This window comes from Pipistrellus kuhlii, unplaced genomic scaffold (assembly GCF_014108245.1).
Source record: "Pipistrellus kuhlii isolate mPipKuh1 unplaced genomic scaffold, mPipKuh1.p scaffold_m20_p_2, whole genome shotgun sequence".
Taxonomy (NCBI): domain Eukaryota; kingdom Metazoa; phylum Chordata; class Mammalia; order Chiroptera; family Vespertilionidae; genus Pipistrellus; species Pipistrellus kuhlii.
In genome coordinates, this window is record NW_023425515.1 from 135,977,021 (window position 1) to 135,988,942 (window position 11,922).

Sequence of the window (11,922 nt, forward strand, 5' to 3'; positions counted from 1 at the left end):
CACTCAGACTATCACATCTGCACTCAGACTATCCTGAGCTGCTGCACGGTTTAACTTTATCCTGGCCAACACAGCTCCTTTTCAAGAAAATCAAAAGGGTTATACTAGGTAATCTCTAAGAAGCTTCCCAGTGCCAACCTACGTGAATCAAAGCCCAATCTTGCCACTTTACAGTGTTACAGAGGCTTTGAAGCAGAGCTGTGTTTATACAGCATATCACGGGCACAGCTGCACTGCATTTGCTACTCTGGCCTAGCTGATAAGACCTGGACTTTGGGTTCAGCCATCATAAACTCTACTCCTGGTCCTGCTCCTTACCACCTGTGACCCTGGGGGAATCGCTTAAACAGTCTGGGCCTCCCTTTCTTACCCATAAGATTCAAATAACATGAGAAACTAGTTTACAACCTGAGATAATTCAAACAGAAATTCTTGATTAATAATAAATGTTTCATAGATTGTAGCTTGTCGTTCTCATTGCTGTTAATGTTATGGTTAGCATGACTTTATCGAGAATATAAACCATTGGCCTCTTCTAGCCCATCACCGCCCCTCACTCCAGGCCCTCACCACCCTATTGCCATGTCCATGGACAATGCACCTATGCAGACAAGTTCTTTGATTGATCTTTTTCCTCCCACCCAACCTCTTTTGCCTTCCCTCTGAATTTGTTTTGTTCATCAGTTTGTTTTGTTCATTAGATTCCACATATGAGTGAGATCATGTGACACTTATCTTTCTCTGGTTGAAAGCCCCTGGTAATTTAAAGAAAAGTTGTAATAGCCCTGATTGGGTAGTTCAGTTGGTTAGAGTGTGGGATACACCAAGGTTGCAGGTTCCATCTTGGGTCAAGGCAAAGCAATAATCAACCAATGGCCGAGACCAGTTTGGCTCAGTGGATAGAGTGTCACCCTGCGGACTGAAAGGTCCCAGGATTGATTCCGGTCAAGGGCATGTACTTTGGTTGCGGGCACATTCCCCAGTAGGAGGTGTGCAGGAGGCAGCTGATCAATGATTCTCTCTCATCGATGTTTCTAACTCTCTATCCTTCTCCCTTCCTCTCAGTTAAAAATCAATAAAATATATTAAAAAAATAATCAACCAATGAATGCATAAGTGGATGGAGCAACAAATCAACGTATCTCTCTTTCTCTCTCCTCCTCCTTCTCTCTAAAATCAATCCTATATAATAAAGAGGGTATATGCAAATTGACTGTCACACAATCACAAAGATGGCAGTACCCATAGCCACAAGATTGTGGCACCAGCCAGTCCCCTCAGCCCCTCCAGAGTCCCACAGTCCTTCCAGCCCAGCTGGGGGTGGCACATGCACAGTGCTGCCAGACCCTCCCTCAGCCCCCCCAGCCATACAGGCTGGCCTGGGGCTCAGGCAAGCCGCAGATATTGGCTGCCCAACCAATGCCTGAGCACAGGCAAGCCTTGAATGGTGGCTGCCCAACTGCCCCGGGCTGCCTGAGGCTCAGGTACAGGGACGGCTGATGCTTGCGCTGCTGGAAGAGGCAGCAGCAGAGTTGTGATGAGGGTGACTTCTTCCCCTGATTGCCTGGTCGCCTCCTGCCTGTGAGGGCTCCTGGACTGTGAGAGAAGGCAGGCCGGGCTGAGGGACCCCTCTCCACTGCATGAATTTTCATGCACTGGGCCTTTAGTATAATTTAAAAAGTCATGGTGTGTGTGTGTGTGTGTGTGTGTGTGTGTGTGTGTGTGTGTGTGTTTAAAGCTATTATAGCTTTTTATTGAGTTATTTATTGAGATAATTTTTTGAATGCATTTTTATTGCATAGTCGTTAAGAATATTCTAATTGACTTTAAGTCAGACTAGCTAGTTTGAACACTAACTTAATTTTTTATTTGGGCAAAGTCCTTCATTTCTGTGGCCCTCAGTTTCCTCATTTAAAAAATGGTTTTATATTCCTCCCTTATTGGGTTATTATAAAGATTAAATGACTATATATATATATTCATTAGCAATAATAGCTAATAAACTGTCATTAATGTTTATGTATTTAGAACATTCATGACACAGATTATTAGCTATTATTATTTTGATAACTATTTCTAATAATTCTAATGATTTCTGAAGTTAAAAATTATGTAACATAATCCTGACATAGGAATAGATCAATAAGTCAATGAAACAGAATAGAGAACCTGGAGTAGACCCAAGGCATAATGACTATCCAGTCCTTGGTTGGCATGGTGTGTCTGTAGCTCTGATTTACCACCAGCATCTGTTCTGTTGGTCTGTGCCCACACTGGTTTGATAGTTTATATTTTACATATACACTTTGTCCCAGGACAGATGAAAATTCAGTACATGTGAAATGTGGTACCTTAATGCAATGGTTATGGATGCTTCATTTCACATATATTGCTGGCAAACTCTTTGCTATATATGCATTAGAATAAAAGTGAGACCATTAACTTATATCATATAAGCATAACTTCAGATGGATTTGAAATTTAAATGTAAAAAATATAACAATGGAAACTTAGCCCTAGACACTGGAGAGGCTTAGCAGGAAACTCAGAATTTATAAAAATAAAAATAGATAACTATACACACACATATGTAACATTTTTAAAACTTTTACTAAAAAAGGCTTTAAAAAAAGTAACTTAATTAAAAAATGGATAAGGGTGTAAAAAGGCAATTTATGTAAATTTATCTAAGAGCAAATCCAAGATGGCTACTAAATACAGAAAAAGATTCCAAGATGCCAGCCTCATGAGGACTCAGGGAATTGCAAATTAAAGTAGCAATAATTTGAACTCACTTTATAGACATCAGAATGGCAAAAATAAAAAAGAGAAAACAAATACTGCTTTTAGGAATACACAGAAGTTGTATTAGAAATTGCTAGTAGAAATGTGATTTGTTAGACTTTTGAAAACCAAAATTAAAATAAAAAATACACATACTCTCTTTCTAGCAATCCACTCTTAGAAAACATTTTTTTAAATTTAAATAAGTGCACCCGTATGAAAGAATGTATGATTAGGATGCTTAGTGCATCTTTGTTTGCCAGTAGAAAAAAACTTAAACATTAGGCGTTAGGTAGAAAAATGATTAAAGTATGGCTCATTCATATAATGAAAAAACACACAAAACTATTCAGTCATTAAAAAGAATGAGTTTAGAACTACTCCAGTTTTCATGGAGGGATTTTCATGATGTAGTTTATATAAGACAGATGGAGTTCAGAGACACGTCTATTGCACACACACACACACACACACACACACACACAAACACACACCCCAACATACCATAGGACATAAAAGTATCTGAATAAAAACAGCCAACTCTGAGCAATATATTTTTGAGGGTTTTTGTTTTGTTTTTAATTATCACCGTAGGATATTTTTTTCCAATGAGTTTTAGAGAGAGTGGAAGAGAGGAAAAGAGAGAAATATCGATATAAAAGAAACCCATTGATTGGTTGCCTCCTGCACACGCCCTGACCAGGGCCCTGGCTGTGGAGAAGCCTGCAAAGGAGATACGTGTCCTTGACCAGAATCGAACCCGGGACCCTTTGGTCCACAGGCCTAAGCTCTATCCACTGAGCCAAACCGGCTAGGGCTCTGAGCAATATTTTAAAATATAAATTTTAGTGCCACAATAAAAATAGCATAGATGTATTCCTTTTACACAAATATGTATATAGATATATAAGATGAATAAAAGAATGGGCACCAAAATATTAACAGGCTGGTTGATGAGATTTCAGGTCATTATTAATATTTTCCTTATATGTTTATATATTGTTTCTAGATTCTTAAAACAGAAAAACAAAACTATTTTTATCATGGGGGAAATAAATTAACGAATTAAAATCCTCAACTAACTTCTAGATATTAGATATTCATTTAGAGAAAAATTTGAAATGTTGTCATGGAAATACTTAATATTGAGTAATCTAATTTATTTAAATTTGACTTAAAACAAATATTTTTAAGTAACTTTTAAAAATTCTTTAAAAAATATTTTGGTTTAAATTATTACATATATTAGTACATATATCTTCTTCCCCCCACTTAAAGATTTTTTCCCCCCAGTTTTTCCCCCCATAGATAAAATGTAGTAAAAAAAAAAAAATTATATTCATTTGACCTGAGTTTTTCTTATTCAGAGAGAAATTTTTCACGGTGATTGAAAAAAGCAATATTTGTTAAAAGATTTATTTTCTTTTCATACTTTTAATGAAACTCTTTAGTTTTCTTTCTTGAATGGCCCAAGACTTTAGTATATCCTGATGTTTTCCTCCAGGACCTCCTATTTAATGGTTTTATTCTCTCACCCTGCTTCCCTCATGAAGTTTGATTGTACCTTGTGGTAATCAAATTACTATAACAAATTTAGAGCGCTTTGTCTCATGGCCTCAACCCAAAGAATTTGTCCCCTCCTCCCCACCCCCCCAGTTATTATCTTGTGAGACTATTCATATGTATATGTTACTTCTTTAAAAACTGTTGAAAAGCTGTTTAGAAAAGCTAAATCATAATCCTGAAAGGAACTCAACCTCCTACACTATTAAAGGGGAAGGACAGTTCGCAGTGAAAGCACTCTAAGAATAAACCATGAGCGATTAGACTCAGTGAGATAGGGCACTGTTTCAAACAGCTTCACCAGATACATGCACCACATTTCCCTTGTTTTCTGGCTCCCTTGGGCTTCTACATTCCAGCCCTCTTACCATTGTCTACCCACTCAACCTTTTTTCCCCCCCCTTTGGCTGAAACATCTTCATGGTTTTCTTGAGTATCATGTTCTGGTAACTTTTTTCTTTTTCACAATGGGAGGGTGATTGGTATCTAGTTTTAATAACCATCGTCTCTTTTTAGAGACCAGGGGTTGGAAAAACAAAAAGTATAGACTCGGCAGAATTTCTGGAACCTTCTCTGGTCCCTGAGAGGGACATGCTCATGAGGAGCTGTGGATCGGCTCAGTGGGAGACAGCTCCATCCCTCCTCCGGCTGGAAACCTCGCTCTATTCGCGGTTGTGGGTAGGACACTGTTACTCCCTGGCCTAGGCCTATTCTGCCTTTCTAGAAGCAGGAAAACGCGCGATAATGTAAAGAAATGGGAAACGTAAGCTCTGTTGGAGAACACCTCCCAACCCATTGCTGACAGAGCAGCGGAAATGCAATCTTAGTCTTGTTGCTAGGGCTATCTGCCTCACTTTGCTTCGGTGATGCAATAGTAAACAAACAATGGTTGTTTATGACCAAGATGAGTTTGGGATTTGCCTGTGACTTAAAGAAGCAAATAACTGTCATCTAACCTTAACAAAAATCTTACTCAGAGGGCTCTCTGTCGTGACTGAGTCCTCCACGCTTTTTCAAATAAGAGAATCTGTTTTGATGCTTTGGAAAATTCCACTTGCTCTCCGCAGCTTCCTTATTGACAGGACTATCAGGCTTACCAGGAGGGTCTTATCTGCAAGCTGCCGCAGTGACTGCGCGAGCTGCCAAACTGGTTCAGTGGGATTGCACAGCTGCCTGGGAGCCCGAGGCCGGGCTGGGTGAGCTCCCTGCTTTCTCCTTTCAAGGCCTGCAGGCTTTGACCTGTACGTAGGTGCCTAAACAAGGTCTAATCTGTCACACAAATATGCCTGAGTAAAAGTGGGAATACCCCTGATTACCCGGCTTAGTAACAATCCCAAAACATGTATTTAGAGAGGCACTTGTATTAATTGCCATACTTGAAACTATGCCTGGTATTTTTCTAAACTCCCCTTAAGAGATGATACAATGATTCAGATTTTGTTTATAGCAGCCAATGGGAACAAGTCCCTTCCCAAACCACAGCTCCCAGGAGCAGCTCAGCACGCGCCCTTGATGGATGCCCTTCAGGCTGGGCTCCTGTGTTGTTCCTGGGGATCGTGTTTTACTCATTTGAGATGACTTTTAGGTGACTCCAGAGATGGTTCTGCCTACCACGCTTCCATTAAAAAGGTTTCCATTTTTAGTGGGTTTTTTTGTTTGTTTGTTTGTTTTTTGTTTTTGTTTTTAGTTCAACTGATTTCAATTGGAAGGGAAAATTGGAGTGATCTTTGATATTTACTGTTGGAGAGTAAATGCCTACCTAAAATATGCTCTAACATGAAGACAGATTAAGTAACAAACTGAAAATGTTATGAGGCTCTGGCCAGGTAGTTGGTTAGAGCATGGTCTCAATACTCAAGGTTGTGGGTTTTAATCTCCTTTCAGGGCACATACAAGAATCGCCCAAAGAATATATAAATAAGTGGAACAACAAATCAATGCTTCTCTCTCTCTCTCTCAAATAAATACAAATTTTAAAAAGGAAATGTTATGAAAATATAAGTTATTTATATGAAGGTCATTGGCAGGGTATTTAGGGAGAAAGGTAATTAAAAGAGATTAGGACTTTCACTCAACAGATACAGATATATATATATATATATATATATATATATATATATATATATATATATATTTCATAAAAGAAGGGAGAGGGAGAGAGAGATTGAAACATCAATGATGAGAGAGAATAATTGATTGGCCGCCTACTGCATGCCCCCATCTGGGGATTGAGCCTGCAACCCGGACCTGTGTCCTTGACCTGGGACCCTTCAGTCTGCAGGCGATGTTCTATCCACTGAGCGAAGCAGGCTAGGGCTATAAATATTTTTAATATCTTCAGCAATTAGCACTTTCTATTACCAAAAATCCTTATCAGAATAACTTTCTTCTTTTGAAGTGAGAGTAACAACTAAGTCATTCTGTTCTGCTGGCTTAGTTTATTATCATAAATAATATTAAAACATTATCTTCCATAGTAGGCATTTCATGATTATTTATTAATGTTAATATTTTATAAAGCAAAACAAGTTATATTTACAAGTTATTTTTTAAAATATTTAACATATGTCAAAACCAGTTTGGCTCAGTGGATAGAGTGTCAGTCTGCGGACTGAAGGGTCTCAGATTCGATTCCGGTCAAGGGCATGTACCTTGGCTGAGGGCACATCCCCAGTAGGGGGGGTGTAGGAGGCAGCTGGTGGATGTTTCTCTCATCGATGTTTCTAACTGTCCTTCTCTTCCTCTCTGTAAAAAAAAAAATCAATAAAATATATTAAAAAAATATTTAACATGTAATATGTATAGCAAAGTACCCTCTCCTTAAGAGATATACTTTAATAGAACTGACTCCCTTGTGCTAGAAATAGTTAATTATTCAATGTTAAACAGTTACTTGTTTCCCAACCCCCTCTTTATGTAAACACAGTCTTCCTGAAGTTATTATTGTATTTAGAAGCTTTGATTCAGGTTGGAAGAACTATACAATTATTTGCTCCCACATTAGCTCTGTGATAGAGGTGGCAAGCATTGTCTGGTTTTCAGATTTTAAAAGTTGCTATAATTTTAATATTAGGTGAACAACTTTGAAACAATTTTTTTGTAATAACTTAAACCTGTTTATTTATCCTACTTATAAATGATACCATATTATTGACACCCTGGATTTCTTGCAGTGTTGTTGCAACTTCAGGAATCCCTTTTTTCTCACAGTCTGAGTCTGATTTATGTGTCTATGTGAAGACCACTGCCTTTTGCCTGATTCCTATTCCATTTTTCCTTTCGTTCATTTACCAGCTGTTGACTACTGAGGATAGAAACAACAATATTTTAGCTGAAACTTGAAGAGTAATTTGGGTTCTATCTGTGCTTGGTCCCTGCCCCTATGGAACTTACATCCTCATTGATGAGATAGATAGTAAACAAATAAACTATATCTATTAAAAAGATAATTCTAGTTTTTGATATCTGTTATCACCAGAGACTCTGTTGCAGTAACATCTGAGTTAAGACTTAAGGATGAGAAAGAGCCAGCCATGAGTTCTCTGCACAGAGGAATTCCCATGCCGAGTCCCTGAGCAGGAAATGGCTTGCAGATCTGAGAAACAGAAAGATGGCCATGTGGCTGGAAGGGGAGGAGGAGAGTGGTATGAGTTGAGGATGGAAAGGCAGGCAGAAGCTACATGAAGTAGGTCCTTGTAGCCCGAAAAAGGAAGTTTGAAATGTATGTTATGAGAATAAGACTCTGAGGTCTTAAGCAAGAAAGGGTCAGGCCAATGTATAGGAGCAGGTATTGAGGGTCAAGGGTCACATGCAACCCTGTGAAGCTATGAAAAAGTGTGCAAAAATGGTTAAAATTCAGGAAAGAGCACACCTTTAAATTTTTGTGTAGAAGTAGATATGATGATTAAATCAAGCAGCTTCCTACACCAAAATTCTGTCACTAGTAAAAAAAGTAAATGATAGCTTTTTAAGTCTTTGGGACATTGCACTATGCCAGTGGAACCAAATCCATATATATATTTTTTAATTAAAAAATGTTCAATTAAAGTTGTCATTCACTATATATTAATTTCAGGTGTGCAGCATGGTAGTTATACACTTATATAACTTATGAACTGATCCCTTGATAAGCCTAGTACTCAACTGGCACCATACATATTTATTTTACCACTAGAGGCCCGGTGCACAAAATTCATGCACTAGGGAGGGTGTCCCCCAGCCCAGCCTACACCCTTTCCAATGTGGGACCCCTCAGGGGATGTCCAGCAGCAGGTTTGTCCAACATCCCTCTCACAATCCGGGACCACTGGCTCCTAACTGCTCACCTGCTTGACTGATTGCCCCCTAACTGCTCCCTTGCCAGACTGATTGACACCTAATTGCTCCTCTGCCGGCCTGATTGCCCCCAACTACTCTCCCCTGCTGGCCTGATCACCCACAAGGCTTTTTTAGTATAAATATGACCCTGCACAGAAAATTTACTAACCCTGCTTTACAATAAGAGCGTGACGATTGAATCATTAGGACCAGACACCAAGATTTCCTTTCTTTGAATAGTGGAGGGAATAATTATCTTGTCTTTAAGTTGCCCGGAAATTAAAATGAGATAATGACTTAGAAAAGTATAAAAGCACCATATAAAGACAACTGTCTTTCTCATTTACTGAAAATACAATAAAATGCTAAAACTATTTTTATTCTCCCCCTTCCTTCCTTCCTTTACAGCCTTTATTTAAACTTTTAAATTTATAAAAATTTCACACCAATTTTCATTCAATATTGTTTTATATTGATTTCAGGTTTTATATTAGTTACAGATAGTGGTTAGACAATCATATACTTTACAAAGTGTTCCCCGATATTTCCAGTACTCACCTGGCATCATACCATCATTACAACACAGTGACTATATTCCCTATTTAAGTGACAATGGGTTTACAGGTTCCTTCCTGTTAAAAAGACTTTCTTCTGTGTTGTTTGCCTTTCTGTGTTGTTTGCCTTTTCTTTCTCACTTCTTCCCTCATTTTCCTTATATAGTATCTCAATTGGCCCTCAAAGCTCAGTGAAGGCACTGGGACACGCTTAATCCATTTTACAGACCAGGACACTGAGGCCAATTCCAGTTGGCTGTGGAACTTGACTCAGCGCACAGGGAACCCTCCGAGCCATACTCTCTGCCGTTTCTAAGGGGCAGCCTCAGGGCAAACAGAACAAACCTCCCTGAGAGGCTTCTGAGCCTCATTCTCAAGCTCCTCTTCATTGCGGATGCTCCACATTCTTTCCTCTCCCGGGTCCCGTCCCCTGCCCCCATTCTTTACTGACCCCCCCCCCCCCTTCTCCTGAGCAGGTGGAAGGCTTCATACTCACCGCTTAGGCATGCTCTGCCATGGGGCAGGGCACCTCAGGCTTGCTTTTGGGTCAAGGCAGGAGCAGGAGTCACTGCTTCTGAAGTGTGAAGGCCGCCTGAGCGAGGCGTGTCAGCACTGGGAGCTTCTCTGAATCAGATCAGTCAGTCCGGTGCCCTGCAGTGCGGCACCCCTCCACTGAGGTGGCACTGCCCTCAACCCCTTCTACCCCTGCCTCAGAGGTGGGAGTCCTTGCCCCTCTGCCTGGGAGTCCTTCCATGCCCCTTGGTCCCTGGCTGGGCCACCCGCGTCTTGGGGCCACTGCAGAACCTCTGTCTCTCTGCAGGTGAGGCAGAACCCTGCTCTCTGTCTCCCAGAAGCTGTGAATCTGTGTCCAAAGGCCCTGCCTAGGTCTCACAACCCCATGCCTGTGATCTTCCCAGGGTTGCACAGAGCAGCTAGGCCGGCCCGGCCATTCCTCCCCAGGGCACCAATGTTGCCAGGGCCTCGGGGAGCGGCTAGGCAGGCTGCTGCCCCTCCTGGGGCCTGCGATGAACCCTGACTCCTCCTGTGGCGTCTGGCGCTGTCCAGCCTGCCTCCCCGGCCAATGGACTGGTACCCTGTGGGTGGAGTCTGGTGCTGCCCACAGGGCCTCCTCTGCTCCTGATGGACCTGTACCCTCAGAAGCCGCCATGGTGCTGCCCGCTCCCTGCCTGCTTATGCAAATTAACCCACCATCTTTGGTGGGTTAATTTGCACTCTTGCTCTGGTTGGCTGGTGGGCGTGGCTTGTGAGTAGCGGAGTGATGGTTAATTTGCATATTACTCTTTTATTAAATAGGATTATTAACTATATTCCTTATACCAATGTTTTTCAATTGGTGTGCCCCAAGAGGCACACTAATGTACTGAGTTTTTAAAATATGCAATATCTGACTAGCTAGTTAGGGGCATTAACCTCTTTTCCCTCAGATTATATAAAAAAAATGACAACAGCCAACACAATAGTCACCCTATGTAAATGAGTAAAAATTATACTTATTTTTTTTTTGTCAGATTGGCAAAAATATAATTTTTGGTGGGCCACAGAATTTTACTAATTAGTTTATGTGTGCCATAAGGGGAAAGGGCTGAAAATCACTGCCCTATACCATACTTTACATCCCTGAGACCACACCCATATTTTAAATATTGCTTTATTGTGCTCAAAGGGCATATTAAATGAACCAAGTTGCATCTTTGATTCCTTGCTTGTCTTGTAGGACAGTATCATTTCTTTCCTTTATTTCTGGCCATAGATCATCAAGAATCACTAGTAATTCTATTATTATTGGTTCAGAACCGTAGCCTCTCTAAAGGGTGCTGAGATAATTTATGGTGAAAGTATCCATTGTGGGGGGTTAAAATTGTGTTAAAAGGATGAAATTTTAAATTTCTAGGATGTTTAAGTGGAGAGGAATTGTTTTTCTAAAAACCGTTCATTAAATTATGAGTTCAATTTCAGGCTTTGCACTTGCTGTAAATGATCTTGCTAATATTGACCAGGACCTACTCCATATCGTCCCAAAGGGAGATTTTCTTCATTGATTGCCACTTCAGCTATAACTCATGGGCCTAATTCCTCTTTGCCTTTCTGTCGTGAGCTGGTCATTGACCTCATTCACACATTTTCTTGGGTTTTTTAGCATGCCAAGCTCCCAGTGTTTTTCCTAGAGCAATTTGGAATGTTTACATGGGGGACTAGTTTATAGTCTGGCTCATTCTTTTGTTAACATAATGCTAGGGAATGAGATCTTTGCTTCCCTTCAACCTTGACAGGTCTTGGCATTAACTGCTACTTACTTCATTGCAATGTCCATTTGGGGAAAAAGCCCTTACTTCTTTTTTTATACACAGAAGTATACACAGCCTTCCCTCAGACACTCCTCCTTATAGCATGTTAAACCTCTCTTCCTTTCAGCCAGTAGCTGACCTCACTTTTTTTTTTTTTTTTTTTTTTTTTTTTTAAATCAAAGCAGACCCTTTGCTATTCCCAAACACATTCTGTACTTTCCCACTGCTGTGCCTTTCTCAGGCAGTTCCACTAACAGGATGGCAGATTAGACTCTCAGCAGGTGGCAACCTGGGCAGCCTTGATGAGGGGGAAACATCCATTTTATTCTATCAGATAGTTTCAATGAGGGAATGAAGGAAGAACAGAAATGGTATACACCTAGACACATATAATAAAC